The following is a 16,209-nucleotide window of genomic DNA, read 5'->3' on the forward strand; positions in this document are numbered from 1 at the left end:
TTCAGTTGTAACTATATATTATGATTTAACCAGTCTCTTTTTGTTAAACACTTCAGTTGTTTCCAATATTTCACTATTTTACACGCCTTACACTGTGACAAAAATACTTATAGCCAAATTTTTGCACCCATTCCTGATTATTTCTTTCAGATGCATTCTTAGGAATGAAATTGCTGAGTCAAAATGCTTAATACAAAGCTGAGTTTCCAGAAATGTTACATGAATTTATAATTTCTTTAGTAGTGTGTGAAAGAGTACATCCCTCCCACTTAGAAAATATCCAGTATTTTGCCAATTTGATAGTTTTAAAAAGGTTTGCCTTCTTAAAAATTTCTTTTCATAGGTTATTACTGAGATGAAAGGCTTTTTCATTTGTTTGTGGACATTTGTGTTTTATCCTGGAGACTTGACTTTTCCAGCACTCCTGTGGCACCAAATGTCTTAAAGAGGATTATACACCCTGGGCCCCCACCCCCTCGCTATTCACTGACCACTCAGCCCACTCCCCACCCATCACCAATGACCTCCACTTCACCAAATTCTGAAAACATTTTTCTGATCTTATTTCTGTAGACCTCTCCGTAGTATCTGACACCATTTACCACTTCCTCCTTATAACACTCCCTCTCTTGCCTTCTGAAATCCCACATCTTCCTCCCTCCCTAGCTATTCCTTCCTGCTCTCCTCCTCTACCTGACCTGTCATGCCCTAGTCCTGGGCCTCTCTCTATGCGATCTCACTCACTTCCCATTTAATTACCACATGTACTAATTACCACATTTATATCTCCGACCAAAGCTTCCTTCCTGGGCTCCAGACTCAGACTTTCAGCTGACAGTAACATCTCTACTTAGATTTGCCACAGGAACCTCAAATTTAACATGTCCTTAAAAGAAACATTGAGGGGCCAGCCCTGTGGTGCAGCAGTTAAGTTCACACATTCCGATTCTGCGACCCGGGATTTGCTGGTTCGGATCCTGGGCGCGGACCTATGCACTGCTTGTCAAGCCATGCTGTGACAGTGTCCTGCATATAAAGTAGAGGAAGATGGGCATGGATGTTAGCTCAGGGCCAGTCTTCCTCAGCAAAAAGAGGAAGATTGGCTGCAGATGTTAGCTCAGGGCTAATCTTCCTCAAAAAACACACAAACAGACAAAAAGAAACATTGATTCCCTCCTGCTCATCCCTCTGTCATCCCTGACTTAAAATGTCACTGCCATTCTCAGGGCTATTTAGTTAGGAACCTGAGAGTCATTCTTGTTTGCTTTGTCCTTCCCCAGTGGGCCTTCCCTTCTCACTCATAAGCAAGTCCTATTGTTTCTCTTTCCAAAATATATCTCAACCCTTCCACTCCTCTCCTCTCCTCTGTAAACCTCAATCCAAGTCAGCATCACCTAGCCCAGCCTACACCTCACAATAATGTCCCATCTTGTCACCCTTTTAGTCTCTTGCTTCCCTCCAATCTGTTGTCCATAAAGCAGTCACAGGATATGTTTTTTTAAGTGGAAAGTTTGATCATGTTATGTTCCTGCTTAAAGCCCTTCATTGGATTCCCATGATTTTTCAGATAAATTCCAAGCTAGTTATCACCATCTAGAAGCCTCTGCCTGACTTGATCCATGTCTACCTCTTCCATTTCATTCCTTGCCACTTTCCCTGCTGTCACCCTTATCACACTGGCCTCCATTCCATTTCTTGTACCACTAAACATTTTGCCACTCCAGGGCCTTTGCACATGCTGTTCCCTCCTACTAGAAAGCTCTTCCCACTTCCTCCTACCTCTTTTCACCTAGAAGTCTCCTTCTCATCCTAAAGGTCTTGATTTATATGCCACTCCTCAGAGAGGTCTTTCCTGATCACTCTGTCAAACTACTTCTGCTTCCCACTCTCTGTTCTCTTCATGGCACAGTGAAGGCTCTCATAAATATTTGTTGAGTAATGGTTGAATGAATATTCTGCCCAGTTTAATTTTTATTAGTTTTTAAATATTTCCTTGTTGATTTTCAAGAACTTCAAGCACTTTTTATATATTAAATATATTAATGCTTTCTCTTTTGTCTTTTGCTCTTGTTTGTGGTATTTTTGGTTGATAGATGTTTTTCATTATCATGTACTTGATTCTATCATTTCTTCCCTCTAGGATCCTATCTCAGGGTCCTATCTCAGGTGTCCAGCTCAGGCTACACTTACCCATTCTATTATGGACTTAGCCATAAATATTCGCCTTTATTTTCTTCTATTTGGTATGTTAATATTTTAACTTATATACATTTTAATCTTAAAATCCGTGTGGAATTTGTTTTGCTGTAATGATGACATAAGATTTAAGTTGCCCCAATGATATTCATAATAATTACTTTCATTTATGGCTGATTTGAAATGCCACATATATATTACACGCTTACGAATATTTGGGTGTGTTCCTGCAATCTTTGGAATATTCCTTTGTCTGTCTGTCTGACCCTGCACCACTACCAATCTGTTTTATTATCTGGTAAAGCCAGTACCCTCTCATTATTATTCAAAGGATTTTCAAGAGTAATATTCACTACATGAAGGTTTTCAAAAAATTTTAGCTATTCAGGGCCGGCACCCTGGCTGAGTGGTTAAGTTCGCATGTTCTGCTTTGGCAGCCCAGGGTTTAGCCGGTTCAAATCCTGGGCGTGGACGTGGCTGCTCATCAGGCCGTGCTGAGGTGGCATCCCACATGCCACAACTAGAAGGACCCACAACTACAATATACAACTATGTACTGGGGGGCTTTGGGGAGAAAAAGGGAAAAAAAAACTAAAAAAGAAAAATTTAGCTATTCTCACTCATTTTTCTGTCCAGATAAACATAAAAGAAAAAAAAAGCCCCAGTAGAATTTTAATTGGAATTATAGTTGATTTATAGTTTAATTGTGCGGAAATTGAAATCTTAACATTATTAAGTCTTTCCTCCCAGGAACACAGCCCATCTCTCCATTTAAATCTTTTTTACTTATGATTCTCAGTAGACATGTGTGGTTTTTCTATATAGGTCTCACTCCTTTTTAGGTTAACATGGGTTAGACTCTGCCAGCGCCCCGCCCACCAAATACCTTTGGCATTCCCATCTACGTGCCAGGGGCTGCTTCCTGAGCATCCTTGGGCCTTATGAGGGGTTTATTCTAGCCATAGGAGTTCACAAGGCCTGTTGGCAGGACAAGCAGAAAATCTGGAGTCTGTGTCCCTAGGAATGGCCTTTAGCCAATGATGATGATGAGTTGTTGGGTAAACACCCAGCTTCTTCTGCCTTTTGTCAGAATAATTCTGTCACATGCTCACATTATCTCCCAGAGGGATGGGAGGGTGGTGTTCCGTTTGCCCCCAGGAATAACTGGCTTGATAGTGTACCCCTGTTGACTTCCTTCCCTTCCCTGTCTCCATCCTCATTCCGAGACTGGGCTCCTGGGATTCCTCTTCAATAAACAACTCTAACGCTCCTCTTGGTTCAGGGTCAGCTTCTAGGGGAACTCAAACTAAGACACAACCCCTACGTATTTTTGGTTGCTATTGTAAAGGAGACTTTTAAAAATTATAATTTCTAACTAGCTATATAGAAAAGTTATGGATATTTTGTCTATGGTAGAGATATATCATGTGTGCATATAATGACATGTTCAAACACGTTTTTGGCATAAAAATGAGTACTGTTAAATTGTTTTACGTATATAGTCTAATATGCTGTGAATTACTGTATATTTATACATCTATACAGATATAGTGTATAGAGTTGCATAAACAACCCCCACATATCCAGTTTTTCAGGGCCGTTTGGAGAATTTTCAAGGGTCATTTTAGCTGTGCACAATTTTCACCTCAGTCATTGTTTTTAGAACCTAATCTTAAGATCTTTGGCAACTGGCTTCCTTACTAAATTCATTTACTAGTTTTAATAGTGTTTCAATTGAGTCATGTGGTCTTTCCAGGTAGACAATCACATCAAAAGGAAATAATAGGAATTTTGTCTCTTTTTCATTACTTCTATGTATGATTTCTTCATCTCGTTTTATTGCATTTACTAGAATTTTCAGAACAATGTTAAGTATTATTGGTGAAAGGAATGTCCTTATCTAATTTCAGATTTGAATAGAAATAAAATGTTTCTCTTTCTGGTGAGAGAAAAAAGAGAGAGAGAAAGAGAAAGAGTGAGTTTGGGGGATGCACACAGCTTACCCAAAGGCAATTAAATAAAATAAATTGAATTAAAATAAATGATAAATTGAATGTAAGATGGAATAAATTTCAATTTTACCCAGTATGAAATATTCTCTGATTTTTCAATAAACCATTCCTAGTAAACTTGATTCTCTTGGTTTAAAATGGATATAATTTCTATAAGCTCATCAATAATATAAGTCTATTTGAGATCTTCTCTGGCTGCTTTATTTTCATTGGACTTTTGATTCCATATGAATCATATGAAGACGCGTTGTTTCTTCAGATTGGGCTGGGACCTCCGAAGATCAGGGCAGTTGATCTTGATTTATAAGCTAGAAATATTAAACCTCTAAAATATAACAAGGATCTGGATTTCCATACTGACACTTGTCAAAGTCACACACCCCAAATAATGACTTCTGCTCTTATTATTGATTCTGACAGACCCAGGTGTTTTCACATAAACACAAAATACAAAAATTTAAGATAGTTTTAAAATTTGGAAGGAATATCAGGTATCTTCCTTTAAATTTCACTTTGGGTGTTGCTTTACTAATTTGGCCTGCTTTTTGTTTTGTTTGTTTTATAATCTGGCAGTCTTCATCCAGCCGGACATGAGGAGGGCAAGAGATGGTTTTGCCAGGGCACATGTCAAATGGCACCAATTTTAAAGTTAACATCCATATCTGTTGATAGTGTGTGAAGGGCAAAACTTCTTCCCTGAGGAATCCTAGATGCAATTTTTTACTCCTTAGAAATTTTCAAGTTTTGTTTTCATGGATATACTTTGAGAACTCTCAGTTCACCTATTTCTTCCCCCACCTCCTACTTTCCCCAGATTAGTACTGGTCAGCAATGCTAAAGTGGAAGGCGAGGGGGGAAAATACATTTCCCACCGGGTCCAAAAAATTCAGTCTATTTTAAGGCATAATCCATGGCATGCAACTTAATTTATTCCACTAGTCACCTATTGACAGACATTTAAGATGTTTTCAACCTTTTGTCATTACAAAAATGCTGTTAATTGTTGTCCTTATACATATACCATATTGTACATGTGTATACATATCTGGCTACCTTGAACGTAAGAAGATATGTATTGGACAGATGTTGAAATATCTTAGTGAGTCCAAGAAGGAGTTGACTAACCAAGTTAGAGGAAGCGAAGAAGTCAAAATGCTGAAGGAGCCTTAGCATCAGGACTTTGCAGGTGGTCTCCCCAGAGGACAGTTCAGTTTTAACATCTCCCAGTGTGACACACTGGCTAGATACTCACCAAAGCCATTTCCTCTTCTTCCTGGAAATACCACTAGACTACATTTCCCAGCTCCTTTGCATATAAGTGTAGCCATGTGACTATTTCTGGCCAATAGAATGCGATCAGAAAAGATATATGTCACTTTTAGGTCTGACTCCTAAAATCTGCCATGCAATTCTCTCTTTTCCCTTGTTTCCCAGTGGTATGAAGAGAGTCCAGTAAAATTCTGGTTGAAGCGGGTCTGGGTCCCCAAATGGCTTTGTGAAAAGTTGTCCAACAAACACCCAATTGGACTGTGACTTGCTAGAGAAGTAAATCTTTGTTATATAAAGCCACAGAGATTTAGGGATTGTTTATTATAACAGTTGGGTTTTCCTGGCTAATACATCCAAGTCTGTATATCTCTAATGCAGTTTTTAAATTCTCAATGAATAATCCTTGGCTCATTATGGGATAAGTGTCTACCCCTGATCATTTGGCTGTGGCTAGGCTGGGGCGTTGAAGAGTCACTTCATATAGACATGGTCTCCAGAAGCCCATCTTTGGGTTTGGGGAGCTATTCTCAGAAAGTGCAAATCACTGTGAGCTGGGCAGCCACTCCAAGAATGTCTTCTACATGAAAGATGGTAATGAACAGGAAGAGGCTAAGACTGACAGAGCCTCTTATGCTAGCTCTCAGGATAGGAGAAAGGGTAGACATTCTATCTGTCTTCCCATTCCTCAGAAGCTTCACATCCCTGTAAGACCTGTCATAAATCCTTCACTCTCAGAGACAATTAACTCTCTCACGGGAAATGTACAATAAAGGAAAGTTAAAAGATCATTCATGTGAGACATTATGTTCAAGCAGATATTGTGTACCTCACTGGGGAATATAAATGTGGGACCTAGCCTGTCATCCTCTTGTCAGGGAACAGAATCATGACTGGAAAGGAAGACGTCCCTGTTAAATAAGTAGTGACAGTCAGTCATGGAACACCGAGGTTCACAGAGACATTGGCGAACAATTGTAGGGGGCATTTGTCATCTTTTAAAATTCTGGCCCAGCATGCCATTTCTGTTACTATTTTGGGAAAAGTTCTATCATCTGAGTTGGTTGGGGCAAGACCTCATCATTTTCCACAGAAGCTGAAGAAAGCCAAATACCCCTTATCTTCTTCTGCCTCCTGACCTCCGACCTCTATTGACAGTATGGCCAACCTATTGGATACCACCACCCAGGAATTTGAATCTTCAGCAAATGAAATGAAGATGAAAAAACAGCGTAGAATCCACCTCCAGTAGTGCTAGAAGTCCCTGGCAATGTGAGGGCGCCAACAGAGAATGCCCTGGTGTTTCGCTGCGTGGCAATTCTTGGTTCCTGCTTATTTTCTGAGCCTGGTTCTCAAGCCACCTGATTTCCTTCTAACACATTCCTTTCCTGCTTTAATTAAACATAGTTGGTTTCTAATACTTGCAACCAAAAACCTTGACTGATATAATAATTTTCTCTTCCTTCTGTTCATTTTTTCCCTGACAATCTGACAGATAGAATATTTGAATTCCTGAAAGTGGCAAGATTAATGTTACAAAGTCCATGCCTCATACAGATGTAGATCACTAAACTAATTAGAAAGCTGAGACATGATCTTTTTTCTTTAGGACTACAACAGGCTATGACCAGAAAAATATCTGAATCATCAAAGGCACACTCTACTAGATCTCACACACACACACACACACAGAATCTTCTGGCCTCACTGTGTGGCTCTTGAGTGTCTCCCCAGGGGTGACTCCCAAGTCAGGCTCAGTTCACCCAAAGAAGATCAGGCCTAACCAACCTATGCTTGCAAACAGGGGAGTCTGAAGGCTTCTGACCCTGTATCTGCACCAGGGTGGGGCTTTCCAGTGGCTCAGCCACACACAAGTCGCAACACCATCACTGCTTAGAGTGGAGCCAGGAAATAGAGTAGAGTGAGTAGGTAAGAAAGGGCCAGAGTAGGAGGTACAGCTAGTTAGGATGTAAAAGAAAGGGACAGGCCATCTTATGACAAGAGAGTCTCCTTGTTAGACTCCCACAAGGGTTCCTGTAGGAGATCTGTTGGAAGATAACTATAGTCGTGTGTCACTTAATGACTGGGATACCTTCTGATAAATGTGTCGTTCAGCAATTTCATCCTTGTGAGAACTTAAACAACCTAGATGGTATAGCCTACTATCCACTTAGGCTATATGGTACCAATCTTATGGGACCACCCCATATGTGCAGTCTTGTCATTGACTGAAATGTTGTTATGCAGTGCATGACTGTACATGAAATTAGAAGTATTTCCATTTAGGCCCTCAAGGTTGACTAAGTTCCATTTCCTGACACTTGAACCACACCAGGTAATAATCCAGCAAAGAAAAGAAAAAGTCTTAAAATTTTTATTGTTTCTTCTATTAACACATAATAAGTTCCCAATGCAAAATTTCAGAAAATTAAGAAAAGGATGAAAAAGAAGGATGACCTATAATCTGATAACTTGGAGAAAATCGTTAAAACGTTCATGTATGTAGTTGCATACTTTTCTTTCTACAAAAATTTACACATATAAAGTTTAAAAACAATGGAATATATATGTATAAAGATAAATACATATATATACACATACACATGCTAAATTGTTGTTCACTTTTTTCTCTTAATTTTTTCTGAAAATCTTTCCAGAAGAAACAATAAAACTTTTTAAACTTTTTCCTTTCTTCGCTACTTTAATTTTCCCTTTTCTCTTCCTCCCCTTCTTCTCTGCTGTTTTTCCTCCCTTTTGGAGGAGACTTGCCATGGAGCTGGTGTCCAGCAGAGGCTCCCTGCCAGGGCCGGGAGGTTTGGAGGGCTTCTGCTCCCATCTGCCAAATCCCTTATTAATGGACCTTCCTCAATTTTTCACTGTTATAAACAATGTTCCAAGTACTTGCATCATAGGTATATCTTTGCAAACTTGGTCCATTCTTTCCCAGAAGTAGAATTGGTGGGTCAAAGGAATATACTTTTTAAAAGGCTTTTCATAAATGTTGTTAAATTGTCCTCTAGAAGTGTTATACTAATTAATACTCCCTCTAGTAGCATGTGGGTATCCATTTCCCTACATCCTTTTATGCCTTTGGCCAACTAGGTAGTTGAAAAAACTATATCTTTACACTACTTTTGTTACAAGCCAAGATGAATGTCTTTTCATGTTTACAGGTCATTTGGGGATGTATTTCCTTTACATGTATTTTTCTTTCTTTCTTTCCTTCTTCTTTTCCTTCCTCCCTCCTTCCCTCCCTCCCTTCCTTCCTTCCAAGATTGGCACCTGAGCTAACAACTGTTGTCAATCTTTTTTTTTTGTATTATTGCTTTTTCTCCCCAAATCCCCCTACTACATAGTTGTATGTTTTAGTTGTGGGTCCTTCTATTTGTGGCATGTGGGACACCGCCTCAACATGGCCTGATGAGCAGTGCCATGTTTGCACCCAGGATCCGAACCAGTGAAACCCTGAGCCGCCAAAGCCGACCACGCGAACTTAACCACTCGGCCACAGGGCCGTCCCGCTAAGCGTATTTTTCAATTGGAGTCTTCATCTTTATTTGCTTGTTGATTTGTAAAAACTCTATATTAAGGATTCCTACCTTTGCCAAATGTGGGGTTATTGAATTGACAGTTAAGAGAAGATTAAAACTAAAATGCAATAATAAGGCAAGAAAATATTTTAACTCATAAAATTAAAAATAAGAAAAATGTTATTTTAAAGGCAAGAGAATAAGGAATTCAGTTGAGACAAAATAAGGAAAGCCTAGATAGAAATAGGAAAATTTAAGGCAAAAAAAATAGAAAAAATAAAAATAACCATTACCAGGCAAATCAAAAAGAAATTCTAGAACAATGCCTACATTATAAGTGGTGTATATAAGCTGTCTGTAAGAAAACAAAACAAAATTGGAGGAGTGTAGAGGACAATATGACTTATTTCAGATAGGTGAGGCACATTGTCCTGGGTCGTTAATCACAGTCTCTTGTAGAGACCTGCACAGCAGATCAAAATAAGGAATAATGTCCAAATCTTTCACAGTACTCTGTCCACTTGTTCAGACTGTCAGCAAACCCTCCTGAGGAGGTCAAATCCATTTAAAGCTACATTTAAGAAGGGCAACAGATAAAAAGCTAGGCAAGGAAAGAATTAGAAAAACAGGATGAAGATTTGATGGGAGCAGGTAATCTGTCATTTTAATTGCATTGTCTCTTCTTTTTGTCCACTAATTAGATCAAGAAGTTATTAGAGTTACAGACGCCAAAAAGTGACTCCTTTTGAAGAAACCATAAACCATGAGGTGCCTTACCCCACCTATTTCAGATTTCATGGAAGACAAATTGAGTCTAACACGGAATTCCAAGGAGGTCTATATCTTAAGAGCAGTTTTTCTGCAAGTATATGACAGTTTATCTTTGAAAAGGAGGAAGGCACGCAAAAACTGCTTCCGTGTCCATTTAGTCTTCACACAAGCAGTGTGAGATCAGTGTTATTATTTCCCCATTTTATATGTGAGAGCAGTAATGTCCAGAAAGGATAAGTGTGTTCTCAACAGTGTGCACTGTGTAGCTGGAATCAGAAACAACTTTAGACCAGTGCTATCCGATGGAAATATAATGTGAGCCACATATGCTGTTTTAAATTCTCTAGTAGCTACATTAAAAATTTAAAGAAATAGGTGATTAACTTTAATAATATATTTTATTTAGCACAATACATTCAGACTATTATCATCTTAACATATAATCAATTAATTACATGTTTTACATTTCTTTTTTTCATGCTAAATCTTTGAAATCCAATGTCTTTTGCGTTTACAGCAAATCTCAATTTGCGCTAGCCACATTTCAAATACTCAAGAACATTTCAAATAGTTAATAGCCATGTGTGGTTAGTGGCTAGCACACTGGACAGCCTGGTTCTAGACCAGTCCTTCTTAAGGTATGGTACCCAGACCAGCAGCTTTAGTATCACCTGGGAAGTGTTAGAAGTGCAAAGTCTTGGGCCCCATCCCAAACTTAGTGAATCAGACACTCAGGCTGGGAGCCACCAATCTGTGTTTTAACGAGCTCCTTCTGGTAATTCTGATACATGCTAAGGTTTGAGAATCATTGCTCTAGACAATAGCCTTTCCATCTCAATTCAGATAAACTTAGCACAGCTATGGGGGCTAGTACTAAGGAAGAGGACTCCCTTTGCTTGAGATAAACAATTCTTGGCTAGATGAAGTTGGCATTCTCTTGTATGGAAATCAGTTAGTCTTAGTTGTGGGTCCATTTCTTGGGACTATGGTTCATTTACCATTTTGTTTAAGGAGGGAGAAAAAAACCACAGTAACCACCCTTTACTACCAGCTTGAGTTTAGTTACTAACTTCTCTTGTCCTCAGTTTCCTCATCCATAAAAATGGGGACCATTTATTTAATGTTAGCAACTTTAAAAAGAATGTGCAAAAGGAAAAAAGTCAGCAAAAGTGACTGATTTTTTAAAACTACAGTTAAAAAAATTAGTGGGCAGGAAAAGTAATATTATAGATTTTGAGTACAGAAGCAGAAGCCAACTCATATTTCTCAGAATATTAGACTTGCTGAGGGAGGAGGGTGGAGTTCTTGCCAAAATCATTAAGGAAAATGAATCTGAGCATGCCTTAAAGCAGAACTTTCAGTAAACAGGAATTACCTATAAAGAAAATCAGGAAGTCAAAGTGTTTCTTTTTATGAAGTTACATCCTGCCATAGAAAAGCTGGATAGGAAATAAAGACTGATGCACTCTCAACAGTATACTAACCCTGCTATTATTTCATTAAGGAAAATCTGAGCAAAAGCTCAGATTCAGCGAAAGGAAAAAACATGAGAAGGTTGAATGTCATGAGAAACCAAAGACAACCAATGGCTACAATTAAACATGATTTTGGAAAAACCTATACAAACAAATCTCCATGATTGCAGATTCCTTAGCAGCGGGCTGCCCTCTCCAACCTCTTCCTCCCATTTCAGTAACAGTTCCTCCAGACTTCTGCTTGAAAATAAATGCATACGTGTGTGTGTTTCCACGAAAACAGGAGATATAAATTAATCCTAATTTCCTTCTTCTCCTCCCCCTCCTCTTTTTTTCTCTTCCTCCTCCTCATTATTAATAATATTAATTGTGCACTTCCAGGGTTCTCAGCTTTTCCAGGTTTCTGGGATGACATGCTACCTTGCTCCGCAGTCTTCAGTTTGATCAGAGAAAAACCTTTCACCACCCTAACACTTTCCCAATTTCTCCTCCCACCTTCAAGTGAAAAGACACCAGAAAGTCAAGAGAGCCCTTTCTAGAGGCAGGTTCCCATGGTCTGGGGGAATGGCAGATGCCTTTCTGCAGCGGCAGCTGCAAGCTTCCACGAAGCAGAAACTGTGGCTCACACTCTCTCCTCCTTCCCTCGCCCTAACCCACTACCTCACAAGTCCACACAATCCTCAAGAACACACAACTCCTCCAACCTCGCATCCCCTCTCACACCCTACTCGGCACGCGCGCCAGGATGCCCGCTGCCACAGTAACGCTCGACCCACTCGGTGGCCCCACCCATCGCAGCCCCGCCCCCGTCCCCGACACCAATGGTCGACGCCCACAGCTCCTGAGGGGCCCGTTGATAGGGCAGCGGGGCCTGCCACTCTTAGGGTGCGTCCCGCCCCTCCTCGCTCCTCGCTGGGGCTGGAGGGGCTGGAGCATCAGCGTGAGTAGCTGCGAGCAGCCGCGGCGGCGGCGGCGTGTCGTTGCAGTTGCGCCATCTGTCAGGAGCCGAGCGGGTGGGGAGGGGGCTGCCGCGGCAGAGGAGGAGGGGTCGCCGCAAGCCGGAGGCCGCTGAGACCCGCCCGCCGGCCGGCCGCGGTAGCAGAGGCGAGGCTGCCCTCGGAGCCGCGCGTCCTCTGCCATTCCGGCGCGCGGCGCTTCACCCCGCGCACCGAGGGCTCCCCGGGCGCACACAAAGCCGCCGCCTGCGCTGCACCGCCCGGCGGCCGCCGCCCGCGCCGGGGAGGGATCCGGCCGCCGGGCCGGGGACACCCGGCGCCGCCCCTTCGGCGCTCTCGGAAGGCCCACCGGCTCCCGGGCCCGCCGGGGAGCCACCGGAGCCGCCTCGGCCGCGCCGGAGGAGGGCGGGGAAAGGACCATGTGAATGGGCTCCGGAGCCTGAGCGCCGCGCAGGTAAGTGGCCGGGGATGCGCCGCGGGAGGCCGCGAGGATGCTGCGGAGACAGCCACCGGGGCCCCAGCGCAGCGCCGCCCCCGCCGCGGGGCCCCGCGCTGCAGTCTCTTTGCCGCCGCCGCCTCCGGGGCGCCCCGCGGGGCTGCCGGGGAGCTGGCCCCGCTCGGAGTCTTCCGCCGGCCGCGCCGGAGGACACCTCTGCGGGGTGCGGCCCCAAGGTAGCGCAGGCATGGGGGCCCATTTCCTCGGCCGCGAGCGGGCGCGGGGTGAGAGTGGGAATTGGCTTGGGGGCGAGGCTGGCCCAGACTCCGCCCCCGCCCTCCTTTCGGGGCCCCCCGCAGGGACCCGGGCTGTGTGTGTTGTTTTAATGTCAGGGATGATGTAATCACTTAATAATTGATGCCCCGTGCTGCTTCCCTCCCCACCCCACCCCACCCCACGCCTGCCCCACTCCTCCACCTCTCGGCCGCCTCCTTCTGCGGCCGTCGCCTTCCCCATCGCATCCTCCTGCCTATTTCTGGCACCTCCCTTGCACTTCCCCCATCCTCCCCTTCACTCTTCCTGTGCCACCACCCACTCACCCTTCCCCTGTCCCCCGTGCTGGAGCCTTCGTTCCTCTTCCTCTGCCCCCCACCTCTTCTGCTCCCTCAGGCTCCTTTCTCTTCCCTTCCCTGCTCGCTGGATTTCCTCTCTACTTCCCTAGATCGATGACTGTTTTTGTTTGGTCGCCTTCCCTCTCTTATCTCTGCGGCCACAGACGGGGGGACTGGGCCAGAAAGGGGCCACCGAGCTTGGGCCCAGACGGAGATTTGCTGGGACTCACTGAGAAGAGAGATAACAAAATCACCCTTCTTGCCCCTCCTCCCCCCATAAATCACACAGACTCGCCGGGTGTGTGTGTGTGTGTGTGTGTGTGTGACACAAAGAGCCCTTTCAGTGCATAGAGAGGAGACACACAAAGTACCCAAGGATGGGCGCTATGCTTCTTGTTTCTCTTCCCTGCGGCTTCCCTTTCTCTCAGATAAAGCAGTTGATCTTCTCTCTGAGAGTCTTTCCTGCCACATTTACCAAAAAATAAAAGGCCCCAGATGCAGGGTGGCAGGTGCTGGCGTTTTGCTGTATTCACGGACCGGTAGTGTTGACTGGCAGCTGCAGTATTCCTTAGATTTAAGGGAGAAATCGTTCTAGCCATCATAAGAGTTGCTTTACTTTCAAGGTAGTCCCCCCTCTGCCCGGTTTTAACCCCCTCTCCTTTGGGGGATAGATACCAAGAGCTGAGGTAGGATAAATTGGTGTGGAGGCTGAAGAATTTTGTTTCTGAATCAGCGAATTAAATTGGTGTTTGATAGGAGTGAAGCAGCCTGACTGGCTTCTCTCAAGTCTAAGTGATGCTGAAGTCTTTTGAAATGAAATCTCGTCTGCCCCGTGGTGTTGTTTTGCCCTTATGTTTAAAACAAGTTCCTGGGTACCTTGCTAATACATCATTAAATTGGTATTTGGAAGACCACTGGGGACAGTCTTTTCCCTGCTTCAGGGTAGCCTTCAGACACCCACATCCTTCCTCTCACCCTCAAGCCACTGCAATACTTTCCACCCTTTGTGCATTTTTCCCGAGTCCCTGCCCCATGGGTACTCTGCTTTCAGATAAAGAGACTCACAGACTTTTGGAGGAAGTGGTTTGTTAACTATCTCAGGTTTTAGAGGCGCTTAGCTAAGAGCAAAGGATGTAGAGAATCTTTTGACTGAACTCTTAAACCATCTGCTTGATGTTCCTCTTAAAGGAATGTAATGTTAATGTAAATCTGGGGCCTCATGTTCCATTTTGTAAGCCAGGGACTATTAGATGCTTAATCGATAATGTTAAACCTTAGGTTGAACTCATTGATTCCTAAGAGCATGGCTCCCTGATTATTATAAATAGTAATAGAACCATCTCGTTCGTTCTTCAAGAACTTTATTAGAAAAGAGTTGTTACGATTCATTAAACATTCACTTCTGCCCTTTCTAAGGACATTCATCGTGGAACTTTTTATATTAAAACAGCAGTAGGGGGGCCGGCCCTGTGGCGTTGTGGTTAAGTTTGCACATTCCACTTCAGTGGCCTTGGGTTTGCTGGTTGGGATCCCAGGTGCGGATCTACGCACCGCTTATTAAGCCATGCTGTGGCAGGGGTCCCACATATAAAGTGGAGGAAGATGGGCGCGGATGTTAGCTCAGGGCTAATCTTCCTAAAAAAAAATAAAAAGCAATAGGGTTAATGAGTGTGCTGTAAAAACCAAGTTTTGTTTGTTTGATGCCAGACCTGGAAAGGAAAGTCAGTGCACTGTACAGTCTGTTGACCAAGTTAAAGAGATTTAATGATAAGGTCCAATGTGAACAAATGCTCACTCCACTTTCTGTACCTTTACCCTATGCTTTCTTTGGGTCTGGAATCTCCAACCCCATCTGATTTGCTTGGCTTCTACTTAACCTTTAGGGCCCAGCCCAAAAGTCTTCTCTGGGATGCTTTCTCCAGCCTTTCCCCTCCAAACAAGTCACCATGCCTCTGACTTTGTTTTCCACCTTCAGCAGCATGCATTGTGTTTGGCATCTGTCTGTTTCCGTCGTTCGTTGGTCAGCACGTTGAGAGGAGGAGTCTGGTCTTATTTATCTTGTTTCAACAAATGTGAATTAGGTCCTTGGTATGTGCTAGGCACCTGGATTAATGAGGCTAGTGTTAGAAGCTATAACAAATAGGCTTGCAAAAATATAATGGCTCAAAAGCAATAGATGGTTATTACTCCTCATGTCATAGTCCAAAATGGATATTTCTGGTCAGTGGGTGGCTTTCCTCCACGCAGTGATTCCAGGCCCCATGCACCACCATCCCATAACACAACATTGTAACCTGCTTTCAGCTGGCAGAAGGACAAAAGAGGGAGTTGAGGGAGTGCACCCACATTTTAAATGCCTGGAAATGACACCCATCACTTCCACTTACATCCTTTACATGAGGGCTAGTTACAGGGCCACATTTAACTTCAAGGGAACCTGGGGAATAGAGTGTAGCCATGTGACCAGAAAAAAGATCAAGAGGAAACGTATTTTTGGCCAGCGGCTTTGCCGTATGATGCCACTCAACAAGGCAGAGTCCTTGCCCCCAAGGAGTTTGCAGGCTGATGAGAATTAAATTAAATGGAAACCTAGAGCCTACACCCATTATTGCATTTGTTCTTTTGATTTTATAGGTTCAGGTCCTTTCATTTAAAACATGTTTCAAAAAGCCTTGCTTTTTGTTGGGTCAGGTGGCCAGTTCCCACTCAGTGATCCCCTTGTAATACAGTGAGCTGATGCCTCCTCTGGTACCTTTGGTATCATTCTTTTACTCCAGCAGTACCTTTCTTGGCCTGTTTTGGTTTTAGATTTTTTTTTGCTTCTGCTCTCCAAAGCCCCCCAGTACATAGCTGTATATTTTAGTTGTGGATCCTTCTAGTTGTGACATGTGGGACGCCGCCTCAGCATGGCCCAGTGAGCGGTGCCATGTCCACGCCCTGGATCCGAACCAGTGAA

At 43.2% G+C, this 16,209-nt stretch overlaps 1 protein-coding gene across 2 annotated transcripts in view; it reads left to right on the forward strand.

Annotated features, from left to right (window-relative positions):
• The first annotated feature begins 12,272 nt into the window (after positions 1–12,272).
• Positions 12,273–16,209, forward strand: part of FYN (FYN proto-oncogene, Src family tyrosine kinase) — a 204,764-nt gene continuing 200,827 nt past the window's right edge. Inside the window, exon 1 of one of the 2 annotated variants that reach the window (XM_046675113.1) lies at positions 12,273–12,660. The gene's annotated coding sequence lies outside the window, so the exon portion shown is untranslated. The remainder of the gene's footprint in view (positions 12,661–16,209) is intronic. The other variant, XM_046675110.1, reaches the window with a different exon arrangement.

This window comes from Equus quagga, chromosome 11 (genome assembly GCF_021613505.1).
Source record: "Equus quagga isolate Etosha38 chromosome 11, UCLA_HA_Equagga_1.0, whole genome shotgun sequence".
Lineage (NCBI taxonomy): Eukaryota > Metazoa > Chordata > Mammalia > Perissodactyla > Equidae > Equus > Equus quagga.